Source organism: Engystomops pustulosus, chromosome 6 (assembly GCF_040894005.1).
Source record: "Engystomops pustulosus chromosome 6, aEngPut4.maternal, whole genome shotgun sequence".
In the NCBI taxonomy this organism is placed as follows: domain Eukaryota; kingdom Metazoa; phylum Chordata; class Amphibia; order Anura; family Leptodactylidae; genus Engystomops; species Engystomops pustulosus.
In genome coordinates, this window is record NC_092416.1 from 76,592,648 (window position 1) to 76,609,820 (window position 17,173).

General features: G+C 41.0%; 1 protein-coding gene across 6 annotated transcripts in view; it reads left to right on the plus strand.

Moving 5' to 3' along the window:
- Window positions 1-2,269: 2,269 nt before the first annotated feature.
- The window catches only part of FAM118B (family with sequence similarity 118 member B), a 32,460-nt gene continuing 17,556 nt past the window's right edge, over window positions 2,270-17,173 (plus strand). The window contains exons 1-2 of one of the 6 annotated variants that reach the window (XM_072156652.1): window positions 2,290-2,404; window positions 10,681-10,756. The gene's annotated coding sequence lies outside the window, so the exon portion shown is untranslated. Of the gene's footprint in view, window positions 2,488-10,680; window positions 10,757-10,810; window positions 10,931-17,173 lie in introns of those variants that run through there. The other 5 variants (XM_072156651.1, XM_072156649.1, XM_072156655.1 and 2 more) reach the window with 5 other exon arrangements.

Sequence of the window (17,173 nt, forward strand, 5' to 3'; positions counted from 1 at the left end):
TAAAAATGTCATTTGCTATAAAGGGGCTGGGGGAGGATTATGGAGGACATATTTGGTGGGGGTCTTTAGGGGGGGTGACAGGTAGTCTTTAACACCTTGCCGCCCGAGGACGAACTATATCATCCTCGCGCGGCAAGGGGTGTATGGAGAGAGCTCACGAGCGGAGCTCTCTCCATACACAGCGGGTAATGGCTGTATAAAACAGCCAACACCCGCCTGTCACTGCCGCGGTCGGTGCTGGCACCGATCGCGGCAGTTAACCTGTTAAGCGCCGCAGTCGAACCCGACCGCGGCACTTAACATACCGTTATATGGGTGCCGCCATCTTGGATGGACGATCACCGCCCCCTGGAATGTCATCGGAGGGCGGTGATCGGTTGCTATGGCAGCCTAGAGTATCATTGAGACTCGTAGGCTTGCCATGTGCAATGATTTATAATAGCCAGCAGAGGGCAGGCTATTAAAAATCATTGTAAAATTGCTATATACTGCAATACAGTAGTATTGCAGTATATAGTATTAGCAATCGGACCCTGCAGGGTTAAATTACCCTGGAGGATCTTAAATAATGGTAAAAAAAATTTTTTAAATATTTTAAAAAATATGAAAAAAAAGTAAAAGTTTAAATCACCCCCCTTTCCCTAGAACTGATATAAATATAAATAAACAGTAAAAATCATAAACACTTTAGGTATCATCGCGTCCCAAAATGTCGGATCTATCAAAATATATTAGCTTATTTTTCCGGCGTTTAACCCGGTAATGGAAATTGGCGGCCAAAGTCGAAAATGTCACTTTTTTGCCATTTTTAAAAATATAAAAAATTCTATAAAAAGTGATCAAAAGCCCATACAGTCCTCAAAATGACATCCCTTGACAAAGACCTGCTGCGCATGAAACGCGCGTCGGGGTGCACGCCAGGTAATATCATGTCCTCTTCCTGGTCACACTAGACTCTATTTATTTTGCACTATTTGTATGTGTTTATCCATGTGTATCAATTGGCGTCTGTGACCCCTGTTATTATTACAGTATACCTGTCAGGTACATAAGGGCTCTACCTCATTATTACTTTACACCCATTGTCTTTCATCACAGTTCCTCATATGTCTGGGTTCCTTATACGGTACATTCTACATCTGTTTATGTATTTTAGGACATATTACCTGGCGTGCTTTTTTGCTTTTTTGTATCTGTTCTGAGATGCTTCTCAGTCTATTTTATGCATTCCTATCATTGTTTATTAAATAAAGATTTTCCCTTTTATGTTGTTACATTGAAGCCTTGTCCTTTCCTCTTGTTTTCATTTATTTGGTATTTTGTAGTTCATCAGTAAGAGGCCTTCCTTTGGCTACATTGGTCGATATTACTGTCACTAGATTCTACCACTGTTACACTGTGCTTCTTTTGTTGTTGGTTTGTAAGTCCTCAAAATGATAGCATTAAAAACGTCATCAAAAGTCGCAAAAAATGACACCACCCACAGCTCCGTGCACTGAAGTATGAAAAAGTTATTAGTGCCAGAACCTTACAGAAGGTTTTAATTTTTTTAACTGTATGAAAACATTATAAAACCTGTACAAATTTGGTATCTTCGTGATCGTACCAAACCAAAGAATAAAATAGACATGTGATTTGGGGCGCTCAGTGAAAGCTGTAAAATCCAAGCCTACAAGAAAACTGCGCAAATGTGTTTTTTCATCATTTTCATTGCATTGTGAATTTTTTTCCCGCTTCCCAGTACACGGCATGGAATAATAAATACCATCACTATGAAGTGCAATTTATTACGCAGGAAACAAGCCCAAACAGAGCTCTTTACATGGAGAAATAAAAAAGTTACAGATTTTTGAAGGTGGGGATTGAAAAATTAAAATGCAAAAACGAAAAAAGGGCCACGTCCCTAAGGGTTTAAAGGTCCTAAAATGGCTCTTTTGTACATGTCTATTAAAAGCTGGAACAGATGTTTGGGTGGCCTTGGGCCCCCAGCTACTGCCCAAACCGCCTATATTATTATCTAATGGCCATGTACCAATGTTTTACATCCTCAAGTAAGGGAAGTGATGCAAACAGACTCTAACAGAAGTCCACTGAAAAACACATTTAACAAATCCATTATTATTTAGAAATGAAAGAAACAAAGAGGTTCAAACACAGGTGTGAATTGAGCCGTACTCATTGTTTATGACCAATTCTCATGATTTTTTGTTAGGCCCGTGCATCGGAGAAGTTCACTAGTTCGCTGACAACCATAGACTGTACTAGTCCTTCAATAGTAGAAGCAGGGAACAGCCACCAGAGGGAAGCAGAGTCCACGCTTTTGAGGAAGTTTGAATCCAGCCGGCTCCCGTACTTCCATGTCTGCTGTCAGGACTGTATGAGTGGAGCGGCTGCAGTCACGCAGGTAACACAATGACACGTTGTACACTGCCGCTGCATGGAGCACACAGGGGGCACAACAGCGACTGTTATATCAACCGCACACAGGTAACAATGGTACCCACACACACTGACACACAGATAACAATGAGACACTGCAACACATAATATACAGATAACAATAAGACACTGCAACACATAATATACAGATAACAATGAGACACTGCAACACATACTACACAGATAACAATGAGACAACGACAAACTGCAACACGTTATAGACAGTTGACAAATACACGGGAGACAATGACACAACACTACACAAAATACACAGGTAACAGTGACACACTGCAACATGTAATACACAGGTAACAGTGACACACTGCAACATGTAATACACAGGTAACAGTGACACACTGCAACATGTAATACACAGGTAACAGTGACACACTGCAACATGTAATACACAGGTAACAGTGACACACTGCAACATGTAATACACAGGTAACAGTGACACACTGCAACATGTAATACACAGGTAACAGTGACACACTGCAACATGTAATACACAGGTAACAGTGACACACTGCAACATGTAATACACAGGTAACAGTGACACACTGCAACATGTAATACACAGGTAACAGTGACACACTGCAACATGTAATACACAGGTAACAGTGACACACTGCAACATGTAATACACAGGTAACAGTGACACACTGCAACATGTAATACACAGGTAACAGTGACACACTGCAACATGTAATACACAGGTAACAGTGACACACTGCAACATGTAATACACAGGTAACAGTGACACACTGCAACATGTAATACACAGGTAACAGTGACACACTGCAACATGTAATACACAGGTAACAGTGACACACTGCAACATGTAATACACAGGTAACAGTGACACACTGCAACATGTAATACACAGGTAACAGTGACACACTGCAACATGTAATACACAGGTAACAGTGACACACTGCAACATGTAATACACAGGTAACAGTGACACACTGCAACATGTAATACACAGGTAACAGTGACACACTGCAACATGTAATACACAGGTAACAGTGACACACTGCAACATGTAATACACAGGTAACAGTGACACACTGCAACATGTAATACACAGGTAACAGTGACACACCGCAACATGTAATACACAGGTAACAGTGACACACCGCAACATGTAATACACAGGTAACAGTGACACACCGCAACATGTAATACACAGGTAACAGTGACACACCGCAACATGTAATACACAGGTAACAGTGACACACCGCAACATGTAATACACAGGTAACAGTGACACACCGCAACATGTAATACACAGGTAACAGTGACACACCGCAACATGTAATACACAGGTAACAGTGACACACCGCAACATGTAATACACAGGTAACAGTGACACACCGCAACATGTAATACACAGGTAACAGTGACACACCGCAACATGTAATACACAGGTAACAGTGACACACCGCAACATGTAATACACAGGTAACAGTGACACACCGCAACATGTAATACACAGGTAACAGTGACACACCGCAACATGTAATACACAGGTAACAGTGACACACCGCAACATGTAATACACAGGTAACAATATTACAGGCACAATGTAACACAATGATATGATAACATTTTGGAAACAGCAATATGATAAATGCAATGAACCTGAAACACATAGTACACAGGAGACAGTATCTTGACAAGCACACAGTATAACACAATGCACAGGAAACTATATGACAAGCACACAACACTAAAAACTTAAAGATAACAACTGAACTGAATGATGTATATCCCGTGACACTATTTACATTATGACACATACTTGGGAAACAATGTTATAACAACCACACATGTACAACATTACACAATAGCTACCAACCTTAATTCCACGACATCCTTCCTCAGTATAGTAAGGTGCAGACAAGCAAAACCTGAGTGTAAACATACACAGCCTATAGTGTGACATAACAGTGATACTCTGTGCCTTCCATATGGTACACACCTAGCTTATAGCAAAATACACCGCCTCTTCCTGACTTCACATCACATCTGTATACGGTTGTTTCCTCTACACTATCATACATGTAGCATTGTCTCATGGGATAATAATCCTATGTATGGACTGTGGTTTTATGATTGTGAATCGGGTGCCGTTTTCTCCACAAAGCAACATTATGGGCAACTAGAAATATTCTGACTTTCAGACAGCTTGATAAATCTGCCTCTGTATCTCCTCCCTGGGTTACCGCTGAGGTATCTTCCTGTTCTCCTGGGTTTTGGCAGATGTACCCCTAATCCCTAGGTGGCAGCAGGAGGTTTTTTCTTCCATGGTTGCTGTAGCACTTGTCACATTGGTGATTTCAGCAACCTCTCTACCATACTTTCCACTGAACTACATTGAAGACTGACACTTACATTTTAGGGTAGACACATTGGGGCACATTTACTTACCCCATCCGTGGAGTTCACCGAAAGTGCATTGTCCGACTCTAATGCACTGTGCGGTGATTCACTAAGATTGTGCGCCTGATATCCTGCACGTGTCGCTTCCCCACTCAGGTCCGCCGGAGTTCACCTTCTTCTTCCTGGTGCATGATCTTGCAACACAATTTGAAAGTTCAATCCTGCGCTCAGTCTGAAAAAGTCGGACCGGCACGGCCCCTAAACTGTGTCTCATGGAAGCCAGCGCAGCTGCGCCAGGAAACGATCGCGTGCGGCAGAATCCCAGTGTAGACACAGCGTTAGATACCTGTCCATGCCGTGCAATCAATGAAAAAAGTGCAAAGTCCAACGAAAATGCAGCGTGTGGACCCTTGGTAAATGAGCCCCAATAGGCTATATTTATCAAAACTAGTGCAATCTGTAATACGTGTAGTTAGCCTCATAATTTTGTCGAGCACTAACACGCTTCTAGGTGCACATTTTTCCTGTTTTGCATATTGCTGTATTATTATTTATACATTGTATGTACATTAGTTAAACTGGATGCCACCATTATCAGTTATTTGCCTTACAAAGAAACAATGAAATTACCAAGGAATATGTTAACCGGTTAAGGACCGGGCCCTTTCCTGTTTTTTCATTTTTCACTCCCCACCTTCAAAAATCTATAACTTTTTTATTTTTACACGTAAAGAGCTGTGCGACGGCTTGTTTTCTGCGTAACAAATTGCACTTCATAGTGATGGTATTAAATATTCCATGCCATGTACTCGGAAGCAGGAAAAAAATTCCAAATGCAGTGAAAATGGTGAAAAACGCATTTGCGCCATTTTCTTGTGGGCTTGGATATTACGTCTTTCACTGAGCGCCCCAAATGACATGTCTACTTTATTCTTTGGGTCGGTGCGATTAAGGGGATACCAAATTTGTATAGGTTTTATAATGTTTTCATACATTTACAAAAATTAAAACCTCCTGTACAAAAATTATTTTTTTTATTTTGCCAACTTCTGGCGCTAATAACTTTTTTATACTTTGGTGTACGGAGCTGTGAGTGGTGTCATTTTTTGCTAAATTTGATAATATTTTCAATGATATCATTTTTAGGACTGTACAACCTTTTGATCACTTTTTATAGATTTTTTTATATTTTTCAAAATGGCAAAAAAGTGCCATTTTCGACTTTGGGCGCTATTTTCCGTTACGGGGTTAAACGCATTGAAAAACCATTAATATATTTTGATAGATCGGGCATTTTCGGACGCGTCGATACCTAATGTGTTTATGATTTTTATTGTTTATTTATATTTATGTCAGTTCTAGGGAGAGGGGGGTGATTTGAAATTTTAGGTTTTTTTGTTATAATTTTTTTTAACTTTTTTTATTTTTCTTTTTACTATTTTTCCGACTCCCTAGGGTACTTTAACCCTAAGTTGTCTGATCGATCCTATCATATACAGTGCCTACAAGTAGTATTCAACCCCCTGCAGATTTAGCAGGTTTGATAAGAAGCAAATAAGTTAGAGACTTCAAACAAGAATAGGATTTAGGATTTATTAACAGATGCATAAATCTTACAAAGCAAAAAGTTATGTTGCTCAGTTTAATTTTAATAAATTTTAAACATAAAAGTATGGGTCAATTATTATTCAACCCCTCAAACCACCAGCATTCTGTTTGGTTCCCCTAAAGTATTAAGAAGTAGTTCAGGCACAAAGAACAATGAGGTTCACATGTGTGGATTAATTATCTGGTTTTCCAGCCTTTTCTGACTATTTAAGACCCTCCCCAAACTTGTGAACAGCACTCATACATGGTCAACATGGGAAAGACAAAGGAGCATTCCAAGGCCATTAGAGACAAGATCGTGGAGGGTCACAAGGCTGGCAAGGGGTACAAAACCCTTTCCAAGGAGTTGGGCCTACCTGTCTCCACTGTTGGGAGCATCATCCGGAAGTGGAAGGCTTATAGAACTACTGTTAGCCTTCCATGGCCTGGACAGCCTTCGAAAGTTTCCTCCCGTGCCGAGGCCAGGCTTGTCCGAAGAGTCAAGGCTAACCCAAGGACTACAAGGAAGGAGCTCCAGGAAGATCTCATGGCAGTGGGGACATTGGTTTCAGTCAATACCATAAGTAACGTACTCCACAGCAATGGTCTCCGTTCCAGGCGAGCATGTAAGGTACTTTTACTTTCAAAACGTCATGTCAAGGCTCGTTTACAGTTTGCTCATGATCACTTGGAGGACTCTGAGACAGACTGGTTCAAGGTTCTCTGGTCTGATGAGACCAAGATCGAGATCTTTGATGCCAACCACACGTGACATTTGGAGACTGGATGGCACTGCATACAACCCCAAGAATACCATCCCTACAGTCAAGCATGGTGGTGGCAGCATCATGCTGTGGGGCTGCTTCTCAGCCAAGGGGCCTGGCCATCTGGTCCGCATCCATGGGAAGATGGATATCACGGCCTACTTGGAGATTTTGGCCAAGAACCTCCGCTCATCCATCAAGGACCTTTAAGATGCATCGTCATTTCATCTTCCAACAAGACAACGACCCAAAGCACACAGCCAAGAAAACCAAGGCCTGGTTCAAGAGGGAAAAAAATCAAGGTGTTGCAGTGGCCTAGTCAGTCTCCTGACCTTAACCCAATTGAAAACTCGTGGAAGGAGCTCAAGATTAAAGTCCACATGAGACACCCAAAGAACCTAGATAACTTGGAGAAGATCTGCAAGGAGGAGTGGGCCAAGATAACTCCAGAGACCTGTGCCGGCCTGATCAGGTCTTATAAAAGACGATTATTAGCTGTAATTGCAAACAAGGGTTATTCCACAAAATATTAAACCTAGGGGTTGAATAATAATTGACCCACACTTTTATTTTTAAAATTTATTAAAATATAACTAAGCAACATAACTTTTTGGTTTGTAAGATTTATGCATCTGTTAATAAATCCTGCTCTTATTTGCTTCTTATCAAACCTGCTAAATCTGCAGGGGGTTGAATACTACTTGTAGGCACTGTACTTCCATACTTCAGTATGGCAGTATATGGGGATTTTCCTCCTCATTCATTACAATGTGCTATCAGCACATTGTAATGAAGGGGTTAAAACGAAATAGCCTCGGGTCTTCGGAAGACCCGAGGCTACCATGGAGACGGATCGCCGCTCCCCGATGACATCACGGGGAGCGGCGATACCAGGTCAGATGGCGGCGCCCATGCGCTGCTATCTTTTTGAGGCTGCCGGCAGCTTTGCCGGCAGCCATCGCTGTGGTACCACCCGCGATCGGTGCTAGCAACGATCGCGGGTGTTACCGGTAAGCCTTTGCTGCAATATGCAGCAAAGACTTACCGGCTATGGAGAGGGCTCAGCCCGTTAGCCCTCTCCATGCAGCGCGACCCGACCGCCGCCGTGAATACACGGCGGGCGGTCGCGAACCGGTTAAACTTCAGATGGAGGTCGTGTCGATCCTCTGGGAAATTTGAATTTTAAAAATTTGTGATTTAACTTAACAACTAAATTAGCATTAAATTCACATTTTGCTAATGTGATCTACTTTCTAGATCTCACAATCACTAAAGATAACACTGGTCACTACTATCTATCGTAAGAAAACATCCACCAATAATTTATTACATTGGAACAGATGGCACCCTAGATCATTAAAAAGAGGTATACCTGTTGCCCAATATTTGAGGGCCAGGTCGAATTGTTCGATGGAGATGGAATTTGAGAAGGAAAGCATGGACCTTTACAATGGGTTCATCGAAAGAGGGTATTATTTGAGTATGTTAATCCATATTCCCCTGTCATCATTAAATAGTGCATTGAGTAAGTTCAACGAATGACACTCCAGTCCTGCAAAGTTTACATTAAAGGGCATCTGCCACCAGGATGAAAGACTGTATGCAAATTAGCCTGAGGGGCTCCGGGGTCCTTGGGTTTTAATGGAGCCTGGAGCCCCTCAGGCTCATTTGAATCAGTCTTTCATCCTGGCCCTAGATGTCCTTTAAGTTTTTAGATGTATCCATGTGTACATATGTGTAATGAGTACAGCTAAATACTTTGGGCCTTTAATAGATACTTACCTACCTCCTATCCATATGGGAGTGTAGTTGATCATGGAATGTCCGGGGTGGGGTGGGGGGGGGGCTGATTTTTGTTTGTTATTAAATAAGCGGATGTGTTGAGTGACTATATCAATATGATAACCGGTAGAACTGCAGCGTCTATGTATTATCAGTGACTCTTTGATATATAAGGAATACTCTAGTGAAGGGCAAGTGATTGGAGAAAAGTTAAAGGGAGATGGGAGTTGGGTTAAAATGGGGCATCTTGGGAGTGAAAGAGACTTTATTAATTAGAATCGGTGACTACCAGACAGTCAATACTGACTTTATTATAATCTGAGCACTGCTTATTTTTCTAAGTTTTCTCCCCCTTCTTCTCCAGTCTTAAAAAAATGCCCCCAAGTCCCTACATATGGTACTGTCCAATGATAATATGTGAAGTGATTTGTCACTAAGGTCCTAAATTCATGAAAGGGACAGTACACTATATACTGAATAGCCATTCTTCGCGTCTATTTTTAATAATCCTATGTTAATATTCCCTGTATATAAGTAAACAAAGACACAAATAATTGTGGATTAAATGTTTATTAAAAAGTGTTAAGTTTTAATTGACCAATGTTTTTTTTTGTTTTGTTACTATCTATTAACTATTGGATTGTAACTTCAGATAGAGAACAGTGCAGAGTACACTGACCCCCAGCCATTGATCCCAATGTGTTTGGGGTGTCTTTGTCACGTTTTCCATGTCTCATCAGATACCTTTGTCTTTATGCCAACGGATGTGAATACTTAAACAAACTTGCACTTTGCCTGATGACTTAGGATGCATAATAATAGAAGGTAAATAGATAAGCAGGTGCTGAGGGGGATGTATGTGTGTGTATATATATTAGTACACACCAAAGGTTTGGACACACCTTCTCATTCAAAGAGTTTTCTGTATTTTCATGACTACAAAAATTGTAGATTCACACTGAAGGCAGCAAAACTAAGAGTTAACATGTGGAATTATATACTTAAAGGGAACCTACCACCACAAATCTACCTATAAAGGTAGATTGGGTGGTAGGTGGATCAATGGGACGTGAGGATAGCCCTTTTAAGGGCTAATCCTCACGTCCCTGCACTTTTTTAATAACTTTTATTAGGTATTTATTCAAATTTACTTATGCGGCTACTGGGGCGTGGAGTAGCCGCATATGAGATTACACGAGGCGGCTACTCCACGCCCCGGTAGCCACTTTACCCCTCCTACTCACCCATCTTCGGCGCGCAGCTCCGCGTAGCTGCGCGCCCTCGTCCGGCGATCCTGCCGTCTGCGCAAGCGCAGAAGAGCAGGCCCGCGCCTGTTTCGGAGTAGTGACCGCGCAGGCGCGGGCCTGCTCTTCTGCGCATGCGCAGACGGCAGGATCGCCGGACGAGGGCGCGGAGCTGCGCGCCGAAGATGGGTGAGTAGGAGGGGTAAAGTGGCTACCGGGGCGTGGAGTAGCCGCCTCGTGTAATCTCATATGCGGCTACTCCGCGCCCCAGTAGCCGCATAAGTAAATTTGAATAAATACCTAATAAAAGTTATTAAAAAAGTGCAGGGACGTGAGGATTAGCCCTTAAAAGGGCTATCCTCACGTCCCATTGATCCACCTACCACCCAATCTACCTTTATAGGTAGATTTGTGGTGGTAGGTGCCCTTTAACAAAAAAGTGTGAAACAAATGAAAATATGTCTTATATTTTCTTATAGGTTCTTCAAAATAGCCACCTTTTGCTTTGATTTCTGCTTTGTACACTCTTGGCATTTTCTTGAAGAGCTTCAAGAGGTAGTCACCTGAAATGGTCTTCCAACATCTTGATGGAGTTCCCAGAGATGCTTAGCACTTGTTGGCCCTTTTGCCTTCACTCTGCGGTCCAGCTCACCCCAAACCATCTCAATTGGGTTCAGGTCTGGTGACTGTGGTGGCCAGGTCATCAAATAACCCTTACACAGCCTGGAGGTGTGTTTGGGGTCATTGTCCTGTTGAAAAATAAATGATGGTCCATCTAAACCGAATGGAATAGTATGCAGCTGTAAGATGCTGTGGTATCCATTCTGGTTCAGTATATATTCAATTTAGAATAAATCCCTAATGGTGTCACCAGCAAAGCACCATCACACCTCCTCCATGCTTCACGGTGGGAACCAGGCATGTAGAGTCCATTTGTTTTCTTTTCTGCATCGCACAAAGATTTTTGGAATCAAAAATCGGAAATTTGGACTCATCAGACCAAAGCGCAGATTTCATAATGTCCATTCCTTGTGTTCTTCTGCTTGTTGTCCTTAGAAGTGGTTTCCTAGCAGTTGTTTTACCATGAAGGCTGCTGCACTCAGTCTCCTCTTAACAGTTGCTGTAGAGATGTGTCTGCTGCCAGAACTCTGAGTCGCATTGACCTGGTCTCTATTCTGAGCTGCTGTTATCCTGCGATTTCTGAGACTGGTGACTCGGATGAACTTATCCTTCACAGCAGAGGTGACTCTTGGTCTTCCTTTCCTGGGGGGGTCCTCATGTGAGCTAGTTTCTTTGTAGCACTTGGTGGTTTTTGCAACTGCCCTTGGGGAAACTTTCAAAGTTTAACCAATATTCCGGACTGACTGACCTTCATTTCTTAATGGTCAGGTCGCGCTGCATATTGCAGCAAAGGCTTGCCGGTAACACACGCGATCGGTGCTGGCACCGATCGCGGGTGTTTTCGCAGCGATGGCTGCCGGCAAAGCTGCCGGCAGCCTCAAAAAAATAGCGGCGCTTGGGCGATCCGTCTTTACAATGTGCTGATAGCAGGAGGAAAATCCCCATATACTGCCATACTGTAGTATGGCAGTATATGATAGGATCGATCAGACAACCTAGGGTTAAAGTACCCTAGGGAGTCGGAAAAATAGTATAAATAGAAATAAAAAAAGTTTAAAAAAAAAAAATTATAATAAAAAAACCTAAAATTTCAAATCACCCCCCTTTCCCTAGAACTGACATAAATATAAATAAACAGTAAAAATCATAAACACATCAGGTATCGATGCGTCCGAAAATGCCCGATCTATCAAAATATGATAACGGTTTTTCAATGCGTTTAACCCCGTAACGGAAAATAGCGCCCAAAGTCAAAAATGGCACTTTTTTGCCATTTTGAAAAATATAAAAAAATCTATAAAAAGTGATCAAAAGGTCGTACAGTCTTAAATATGATATCATTGAAAATATTATCAAATTTAGCAAAAAATGACACCACCCACAGCTCCGTACACCAAAGTATAAAAAAGTTATTAGCGCCAGAAGTTGGCAAAATAAAAAAAATAATTTTTGTACAGGAGGTTTTAATTTTTGTAAATGTATGAAAACATTATAAAACCTATACAAATTTGGAATCCCCTTAATCGTACCGACCCAAAGAATAAAGTAGACATGTCATTTGGGGCGCTCAGTGAAAGACGTAATATCCAAGCCCACAAGAAAATGGCGCGAATGCGTTTTTTCACCATTTTCATTGCATTTGGAATTTTTTTCCCGCTTCCGAGTACATGGCATGGAATATTTAATACCATCACTATGAAGTGCAATTTGTTACGCAGAAAACAAGCCATCACACAGCTCTTTACGTGTAAAAATAAAAAAAAGTTATAGATTTTTTGAAGGTGGGGAGTGAAAAATGGACATGAAAAAACAGGAAAGGGCCCGGTCCTTAACCGGTTAAAGTAATGATGGTTACTTGTTTTCTTTATTTAGAATTTGTATTATGAATTGAAAAAAAGCTGCTAACAGTCTATTCAGTAGGACTATCAGCTGTGTATCCACCTGACTTCTGCACAACACAACTGAAGGTCCCAACCCCATTTATAAGGCAAAAAATCCCTTATTAACCCCTTAACGCTCTGCGCCGTAGCTCTACGGCGCAGAGGTATAAGGGATGTATGAAGGGGGCTCACGGGCTGAGTCCTCTTCATACAGAGGTGGGGGTTTTTGCATTTTGCACAAAACCCCCACCGCTAATAACCGCGGTCGGTGCTTGCACCGATCGCGGCTATTAACCCCCTAAACGCCACCGGCAAAGTCGCCGGCGGCGTTTAAAAGACGGCGGCGCGCGGGCGCCGCCATCTTTTTTTCGATCGCCACGCCCCCGAACGTCATCGGGGGGCGGCGATCGGTTGCCATGGTAGCCTCGTGTCTTCTTTTGACACGAGGCTATCTGGCAGCTGCAGATTCGTTACAATGAGCCAGTGGCTCATTGTAATGAATGTGCTGCAAAAATGCCATATATTGCAATACAGAAGTATTGCAGTATATGGTAGCAGCGATCTGACCATCTAGGGTTAATGTACCCTAGATGGTCTAAAAGATAGTGAAAAAAAAAGAAAAAAAAAAGTTTAAAAAATAAAAAAAATTAATAAAATATTAAAAGTTCAAATCACCCCCCTTTCCCTAGAACGGATATAAAACATAATAAACAGTAAAAATCACAAACATATTAGGTATCGCCGCGTCCCAAAATGCCCGATCTATCAAAATATAAAAACGGTTACGGGCGGCGGTGACCTCCGAGACGGGAAATGGCGCCCAAATGTCCGAAATGCGACTTTTACACCTTTTTTACATAACATAAAAAATGAAATAAAAAATGATCAAAATGTCGCACAGACCTCAAAATGGTAGCAATGAAAACGTTGCTTCATTTCGCAAAAAATGACCCCTCACACATTTCCGTGCGCCAAAGTATGAAAAAGTTATTAACGTCAGAAGATGGCAAAAATTTTTTTTTCTTTTTTGTACACATTCGTTTAATTTTTGAAAATGTATTAAAACACAATAAAACCTGTATAAATTTGGTATCACCGCGATCGCACCGAACCAAAGAATAAAGTAGGCGTGTTATTTGGAGCGAAGAGTGAAAGTCGTAAAAACTGAGCCCACAAGAACGTGACGCACATGCGGGTTTTTTTCAATTTTTCCACATTTGGAATTTTTTTTCAGCTTCGCAGTACACGGCACGTTAAAATAAATAACATTACGGGAAAGTAAAATTTGTTACGCACAAAATAAGCCCTCACACAGGTCTGTACACGGAAAAATGAAAAAGTTATGGATTTTTGAAGTTGGAGAGCGAGAAATGAGCCGAAAAACCCTCCGTCCTTAAGGGGTTAAACCTGAAAAGGCACACATGTGATGTGAAAATCTTTTCTGGTCACTACCTCTTGAAGCTCATCAAAGAATGGCAAGAGTGTGCAAAGCAGTAATAGGACCCAGAATATTTTCAGTTGTTTCATACTTTTTTGTTAACCCCTTAAAGACGCAGGGTGTTTTTGCTCATTTCTCGCTCTTCACCTTCAAAAATCCATAACTTTTTCATTTTTCCGTTTACAGAGCTGTGTGAGGGCTTATTTTGTGCGTAACAAATTTTACTTTCCAGTGATGTCATTTATTATAACATGCCGTGTACTGGGAAGCAGGAAAAGAATTCCTAACGTTGAAAAAAAATTTAAAAATGGATGTGCGTCACGTTCTTGTGGGCTCAGTTTTTACAACTTTCACTTTGCACTCCAAATAACACGTCTACTTTAATCTTTGGTTCGGTATGATCGCGGTGATACCAAATTTATACAGGTTTTATTGCGTTTTAATAAATTTTCAAAAAATAAACTAATGTGTATGAAAAAGGAAAAAAAAATATTGTGATCTTCTGACGCTAATAACTTTTTCATACTTTGGTGCACGGAGCTGTTTGAGGGGTCATTTTTTTGCGAAATGAGCCGGCGTTTTCATTGCTACCATTTTGAGGTTTATGCAACATTTTGATCACTTTTCATTACATTTTTATGTCATGTAAAAAGGTGTAAAAATCGCATTTCGAACTTTTGGGCGCCATTTCCCGTCTCAGAGGTCACCGCCGGTTATAACCATTTTTATATTTTGATAGATCGGGCATTTTGGGACGCAGCGATACCTGATGTGTTTGTGATTTTTACTGTTTATTATATTTTAGATCAGTTCTAGGGAAAGGAGGAGATTTGAATTTTTAATATTTTATTAATTTTTTACATTTTTCTAAACTTTTTTTTTTCCCACAATTTCTTTGACCCTCTAGGGTACATTAACCCTAGATGTTCAAATCGTTCCTACCATATACTGCAATACAACTGTATCGCAGTATATGGAGTTTTTTCATGTCATTCATTACAATGAGCCACTGGCTCATTGTAACGAATATGCAGAAACTGTATGTAAAAACGATTTAACCTCGGGTCTGACGTTTAAAGTGCCGCCGGTGACTTTGCCGGCAGCAAAGAAGGAGTTAACACCCGCGATCGGTTCAAGCACTGACCGTGGGTCTTAGCGGCGGGTCTTTGCTGCAATATGCAGCAAAGCCCATCTCTGTATGAAGAGGGCTCAGCCCGTGAGCCCTCTTCACAAATCCTTCATTGCTCTGCGGCGGATATATCCGTCGAAGAGCATGAAGGGGTTAAAGGAGTATTCCGGGAATATGAAAGTCTGATACAAAAACCCATGGTGCTATAAATAAATGAATATAACCAAACCCAATATCATAAATTACAAAATTGAGCTTAAATATTTTGATTTTATGATTCAAAAAATTTTATGGCCTCTCTAAAGTAGGTGAAGTCCCAAGACTGTCCTGCTCTGTTACCATAGTAATGATGTGTAACTGCCATCAGAGCATCGCTGGTTCAAGTTTGTATAAGTGACAAAATGTAAAAACACTAAAATGTAAACATAAGAATAAATAAAAAATAAATACAGGCAGTCCCCGGGTTACATACAAGATAGGGTCTGGAGGTTTGTTCTTAAGTTGAATTTGTATGTAAGTCGAAACTGTATATTTTATAATTGAAGTTCTAGACAAATTTTTTTCTTTTGCCCCAGTGACAATTGGAGTTTCAAAATTTTTGCTGTAATTGGACCAAGGATTATCAATAAAACCTCATTACAGACACCTTACAGCTGATCATTGCAGTCTGGAACTATAATAAAGCACCCAGAGAGCTTCACCAGAGGTCACAGTGGGCAGAGGGGTCCGTCTGTAACTATGGGTTGTCTGTAAGTCGGGTGTCCTTAAGTAGGGGACCGCCTGTACATAAAAATATAAGCACCTAAAATGTCACTTTCCCATAAAAACACTTAATAAAGTATAAAAAATACAAATACACAAAAAACCCCACATATTTTGCATATAGCCGCGTCTATAACAATCTGTATAATAAAACAGAATCGTTACTGGACCAGCACAGTAAACGGCAAAAAAAACGCAAAAAATGTTCCGAAAAAAGATAATTTTTTATTAATATTTTTTTAAAAATGCTCTAAAAAGTGATTTAGAAAATGTTACGCACTCTAAAATAATCCCACTAAAAAGAACAACTCTTCTCACAAAAAATAAGCCCTTAACCAGATTCGTCAGCCGAAAAATAAAAAAGTTCTGCATATGAAAAGATGGTGATTCAGTAAAATTTGGGAAAAAAAATTTAAAAAATCTATATAAATTAGCTATTTTCTTAATAGTGGCGACCCATACTATACACAGCAGCCTGTGTTTTGCATTAAATTAACGCAAAACACTGCCGGCTCAGTCCCGATCGCAGGGGTTTCCATAGAAACGCCAATGCGATCGGGCCGAGGCCCGCCCCGGTGGGCGCAACTTTGAAAACGCAGACAAAGCAGTGCGTTCATATGTTCAGTTTTTCAGATAAAGTTTCGATGTCCAAACCAGGAGTGGAGTGAAAAAAAAGAGTATGAGTAGCCTCTCTCAATATGTTATCAAGCATTGTGATCCACACCTGCTTTTGGCTTCAAAAACTGCATCTGAAAAACGAAACGTTTGAACGCACCCTCAGGCCGGTGACACGTGGTGTTTTGGTCGCATTTCTGTTGTGATTTCGAACCCATTGAAAGCGCATGCCTCTGCATCACCCTTCCCATTGGCATATGCCTGTGGCACATGCGATTGTGCCAAGCTCTTCCCTGTTGCGGTTGACATCCGTTTTCAGAATGTGGTAATGCAGCCAAAGTACCAAAAAGTTCTCATGCTTTCTTAAGTGCTGTGTTTGGTGCAGTTTTGCAGTTGGGGCATATTCACACAGCAGAGCTTTGTTTGCTTCTGATGTGCAGGAAAATATTCAAATTTTACAGTCAAATTAATATTTGTTTTCAATTCTGTGGAAATTACTGTAGCAAACGTACAACCATAACTGAAGT